Source organism: Convolutriloba macropyga, unplaced genomic scaffold (genome assembly GCF_964194025.1).
Source record: "Convolutriloba macropyga unplaced genomic scaffold, txConMacr16.3 SCAFFOLD_4264, whole genome shotgun sequence".
In the NCBI taxonomy this organism is placed as follows: domain Eukaryota; kingdom Metazoa; phylum Xenacoelomorpha; order Acoela; family Convolutidae; genus Convolutriloba; species Convolutriloba macropyga.
The window spans coordinates 6,424-12,846 of NW_027451388.1; positions in this window are offsets into that span (position 1 = coordinate 6,424).

The window sequence follows — 6,423 nt, forward strand, 5'->3', positions numbered from 1 at the left end:
TCCTATCAAAGTCAACGAAAACTTTACACCGCCCAGTTCGTTTCAGCGGTTTCAAATCTGTCCGGATATTGTGTTTTTGAAGTTAACTTTTGTGAACTGTATTATCCGCTATACTGTAGATTACCGTTGCATTACTTGTTGCTCTTTTACGCTTGATAACTAATTGCACAGCTTTGTGGTTATAACAAACTTGTTTCTCTCAGAATAACAAAACAATTCAAATTGAAACAAAAAAATTTTTGGTTGAGTTTTTTTTAATAACTCAAGTTATAAACTGAATATAGGAATTCCCGTTCCTGCAAATTGTAGCCCTATACCTTGGCTATAACTATGCAAAGTTTCAACCTGCTGCAGATAGCAGTTGTAAAACGGGCTGTCTTACCAGTTGCAAATCTGATAATAATATTTTTCAAAATTCAGAGTTAGCAAGTCTCTCCATTGGTTTCAATAACACCAATGTTGAACTAGAGTAGGCTTCGTTAAAGCCAGTAGGAGAAACTGACTTTATGCTCTGCACAAAGTTTCTCTTACTTGAGAACTTCGTTCCTCAGAAAGAAAGTTTTGAGAATATCAAAGTTAATTCTCTTTTCACAAGTCCAAGTAAAGTTAAAACTGTACAATCACTAATATTATCTACAGAAACAAGACACGATAACAAGTAATTTACCGCTCAAGAAAGTTTGCTTCAATACGCACTGTATGTTAGTTTAATATAACCAAAATTGTCACGTGGATTTAAATGTCAAATTCAACTGTTGATTGGTTGTAGATAATAATGTCGACAGAATGTGAACACTTTTCCATAACGTCACTTTTCCATTTGAAATTTGATGTCATGGGAAATTTGTTAACCATGTAGAAGTTTTTTCGAATATTCTGTATCAATCACAGGTTGATTCGCAATCCAATCGCAAAGAATCTGATGCAATAATATTAAGTCGTAGTATTGTTTTGCTGGTGGTTGAGGTAGTTCGAGTTTGAGTTTCACTTCATGTATGTCGATGGTGTACTAATTATAGTAAGAATAGTTGCTAAAAACAAATGTTGAACAAAATGAACAAATCCGTATGACTTCGATAGAATGTAGCATTAAATTTCGCTTGTCACTCTATTCTAAATTGAACTGCTTGAAATGACCTTGGAGCGCTATTGAATTTGGTCATTGAGTTAGTAAGCTCAGCCGCCACATCGCCGGCCCTGTTTTCCATCGCAAAAACATCTTTCCCAGATAGTACTGGGGCTAGCTTCATTACTGGTCTCTTGTAAACCCCGTTGTTCGTTTGAACTATCGCTGATCGAATCAAACCGTCAGACCCATCGATGGTCTCCGTAACTCGACCTAGGTTGTAATATCCACGCTTATCGCTGTCTTCGATCAACCAATCGAGATCGCCTTCATTAAGGGTTTCATTCGCCGTAGATCGCCATTTCTGCCGATTATTCAGAGTTGGCAGATATTATTTCCGAAATCTGTCCCATATGAGATTCGCATAGGCTTGAGTTTGTCGAAAGAGCTTTCGATATTCAACAAATTCTTCTGCGCATGGTAGATAGGGTAAGCAAACGTTCCTGTTGCCCAGCAAGAAGTGATTGGGGGTCAATGCTTCTAAGTCATTAACATCTGAACTGACTGGAGTCAAAGGTCTTGCGTTCAATGTCTGCTCAACAATACACATCGTTGTTGAAAGAACGTCCTCGGTGGCTGATCTGTTTCCCAACACTTGAACTTCCATCTGGGTTGATCTTCCATCTGATTCCTCGTTGAACTAGAATTTCTTCGACCCCTTCTTTGTTCCATGCTGCAACGTATTCTGCAAACTCTCTTTCAGCTCCAACAAAGTTTGTCCCGTTGTCGCTGATGATCGTATTCGGTTTGCCTCTTCGAGCAATAAATTTCATTATCGCGTTGAGACAACTATCTGTGTCCAACTCGGGTACCACTTCCATATGCACCGGTTTCATACTTAGACAAGTAAAGAGACAACACCATCGCTTTTCATTTCTTCGCCCAAACTTCACAAAGAATTGGCCAAAGTAGTCAACTCCAACATTTGTAAAAGCTGTTGAAGCGTCTAATCGTTCTTCGGGTAGATCTGCCATTACTGGTGCTATCGTTTGTGCTCTGCCCTTTCTGCAGTTAATACACTTGTTCTTGATTGATCTTAAGGCGTTCCGTATGCCTAGGATCCACATCTTCTGCTGAACAATGTTTCTTGCATGCTCAGTGCCCTCGTGTTGATTGTCCTTGTGCTCGTTTCGCAAGAATAGTTCAATTGCGTGATGTTTCCAATGTAGCAAAATTGGATGCTTTGCATTGAAATCCAATTGACTTTTGCCTATTCTGTCTTTGGCTCGAATCAGTCCTTCTTCATCTAGGAAAGGTGAGAATTGTAAGTATTTGCTGCCTTTTGGAACTTCCTTTTCAGCTTTGAGAGATTTCATCTCTTCACCAAAATGTTCTTGCTGTAATAATTTGAAGATTGTTGCTTTAATTTTTCTCTTTCTTCAATGCTGACTTAGAGTGTCGCTGGCTTGTGTTTGTTCAATGCTCGATGTACGTATGCCATTGTATTTACTAGTCTGTTAAAGTTACTGAATCGTTCCCACTCAATAACAGCTTTCTTCTCTTCAGCCTGTATCATGAGGGTATATTCTCTTCATCTGATGCAAAGATTAGGTTCACTTGATCTGGTCATTCACTTTCTGGTCGTTTCAACCAGGCCGGCCCAGTGAGCCACTCACTTCTCTTGAGTTCTTCAATGTTTATTGCTCTGAAACAGCTAGATAACAGAACAATAACACAAGTTTGGAAGTTTTGAGAAAGTTTTGAGAATATCAAAGTTAATTCTCTTTTCACAAGTCAAAGTAAAGTTAAAACTGTACAATCACTAATAATATCTACAGAAACAAGACACGATAACAAGTAATTTACCGCTCAAGAAAGTGTGCTTCAATACGCACTGTATGTCAGTTTAATATAACCAAAATTGTCACGTGGATTTAAATGTCAAATTCAACTGTTGATTGGTTGTAGATAATAATGTCGACAGAATATGAACAATTTTCCATAACGTCACTTTATCATTTAAAATTTAATGTCTTGGGAAATTTGTTAACCATGTAGAAGTTTTGTCGAATATTCTGTATCAATCACAGGTTGATTCGCAATCCAATCGCAAAGAATCTGATGCAATAATGTTAAGTCGTAGTATTGTTTTGCTGGTGGTTGAGGTAGTTCGATTTTGAGTTTCACTTCATGTATGACGATTGTGTACTAATAATAGTAACAGTAGTTGCTAAATACAAATGTTTAACAAAATGAAGAAATCCGTATGACTTCGATAGAATGTAGCATTAAATTTCGCTTGTCACTCTATTCTAAATTGAACTGCTTGAAATGACCTTGGAGCGCTATTGAATTTGGTCATTGAGTTAGTAAGCTCAGCCGCCACATCGCCGTCTCTATTTTCCATCGCGAAAACATCTTTCCCAGGTAGTACTGGGTCGAGCTTCATTACTGGTCTCTTGTAAACCCCGTCGTTCGTTTGAACTATCGCTGATCGAATCAAACCGTCAGACCCATCGATGATCTCCGTAACTCGACCTAGGTTGTAATATCCACGCTTATCGCTGTCTTCGATCAAACAAACGAGATCGCCTTCTTTAAGGGTTTCAATCGCCGTAGATCGCCATTTCTGCCGATTATTCAGAGTTGACAGATATTCTTTCCGAAATCTGTCCCATATGAGGTTTGCATAGGCGTGAAATTGTCGAAAGAGCTTTCGATAGTCAACAAATTCTTCTGCGCATGGTAGATAGGGTAAGCAAACGTTCCTGTTGCCCAGCAAGAAGTGATTGGGGGTCAATGCTTCTAAGTCATTAACATCTGAACTGACTGGAGTCAAAGGTGTTGCGTTCAATGTCTGCTCAACAATACACATCGTTGTTGAAAGAACGTCCTCGGTGACTGATCTGTTTCCCAACACTTGAACTTCCATCTGGGTTGATCTTCCATCTGATTCCTCGTTGAACTAGAATTTCTTCGACCCCTTCTTTGTTCCATGCTGCAACGTATTCTGCAAACTCTCTTTCAGCTCCAACAAAGTTTGTCCCGTTGTCGCTGATGATCGTATTCGGTTTGCCTCTTCGAGCAATAAATTTCATTATCGCTTGAGACAACTATCTGTGTCCAACTCGGGTACCACTTCCATATGCACCGGTTTCATACTTAGACAAATAAAGAGACAACACCATCGCTTTTCATTTCTTCGCCCAAACTTCACAAAGAATTGGCCAAAGTAGTCAACTCCAACATTTGTAAAAGCTGTTGAAGCGTCTAATCGTTCTTCGGGTAGATCTGCCATTACTGGTGCTATCGTTTGTGCTCTGCCCTTCCTGCAGTTAATACACTTGTTCTTGATTGATCTTAAGGCGTTCCGTATGCCTAGGATCCACATCTTCTGCTGAACAATGTTTCTTACATGCTCAGTGCCCTCGTGTTGATTGTCCTTGTGCTCGTTTCGCAAGAATAATTCAATTGCGTGATGTTTCCAATGTAGCAAAATTGGATGCTTTGCATTGAAATCCAATTGACTTTTGCCTATTCTGCCTTTGGCTCGAATCAGTCCTTCTTCATTTAGGAAAGGTGAGAATTGTAGGATTTTGCTGCCTTTTGGAATTTCCTTTTCAGCTTTGAGAGATTTCATCTCTTCACCAAAATGTTTTTGCTGTAGTTTTTGCGACAGAATGTGAACAATTTTCCATAACGTCACTTTTCCATTTAAAATTTGATGTCATGGGAAATTTGTTAACCATGTAGAAGTTTTGTCGAATATTCTGTATCAATCACAGGTTGATTCGCAATCCAATCGCAAAGAATCTGATGCAATAATATTAATTCGTAGTATTGTTTTGCTGGTGGTTGAGGTAGTTCGAGTTTGAGTTTCACTTCATGTATGACGATTGTGTACTAATAATAGTAACAATAGTTGCTAAATACAAATGTTAAACAAAATGAACAAATCCGTATGACTTCGATAGAATGTAGCATTAAATTTCGCTTGTCTATTCTAAATTGAACTGCTTGAAATGACCTTGGAACGTTCCTGTTGCCCAGCAAGAAGTGATTGGGGGTCAATGCTTCTAAGTCATTAACATCTGAACTGACTGGAGTCAAAGGTGTTGCGTTCAATGTCTGCTCAACAATACACATCGTTGTTGAAAGAACGTCCTCGGTGACTGATCTGTTTCCCAACACTTGAACTTCCATCTGGGTTGATCTTCCATCTGATTCCTCGTTGAACTAGAATTTCTTCGACCCCTTCTTTGTTCCATGCTGCAACGTATTCTGCAAACTCTCTTTCAGCTCCAACAAAGTTTGTCCCGTTGTCGCTGATGATCGTATTCGGTTTGCCTCTTCGAGCAATAAATTTCATTATCGCGTTGAGACAACTATCTGTGTCCAACTCGGGTACCACTTCCATATGCACCGGTTTCATACTTAGACAAATAAAGAGACAACACCATCGCTTTTCATTTCTTCGCCCAAACTTCACAAAGAATTGGCCAAAGTAGTCAACTCCAACATTTGTAAAAGCTGTTGAAGCGTCTAATCGTTCTTCGGGTAGATCTGCCATTACTGGTGCTATCGTTTGTGCTCTGCCCTTTCTGCAGTTAATACACTTGTTCTTGATTGATCTTAAGGCGTTCCGTATGCCTAGGATCCACATCTTCTGCTGAACAATGTTTCTTACATGCTCAGTGCCCTCGTGTTGATTGTCCTTGTGCTCGTTTCGCAAGAATAATTCAATTGCGTGATGTTTCCAATGTAGCAAAATTGGATGCTTTGCATTGAAATCCAATTGACTTTTGCCTATTCTGCCTTTGGCTCGAATCAGTCCTTCTTCATTTAGGAAAGGTGAGAATTGTAGGATTTTGCTGCCTTTTGGAATTTCCTTTTCAGCTTTGAGAGATTTCATCTCTTCACCAAAATGTTTTTGCTGTAGTAACTTGAAGATTGTTGCTTTAATTTTTCTCTTTCTTCAATGCTGACTAAGAGTGTCGCTGGCTTGTGTTTGTTCAATGCTCGATGTACGTATGCCATTGTATTTACTAGTCTGTTAAAGTTACTGAATCGTTCCCACTCAATAACAGCTTTCTTCTCTTCAGGCTGTATCATGAGGGTATATTCTCTTCATCTGATGCAAAGATTAGGTTCACTTGATCTGGCCATTCACTTTCTGGTCGGTTCAACCTGGCCGGCCCAGTGAGCCACTCACTTCTCTTGAGTTCTTCAATGTTTATGGCTCTGAAACAGCTAGATAACTGAACAATAACACAAGTTTGGAAGTTAAAGAAGAAAAAACTGATGCCTAAAAACCTCCAGAAAGATAAAGAAGATTTGATGAACAGAAGAATCAATCA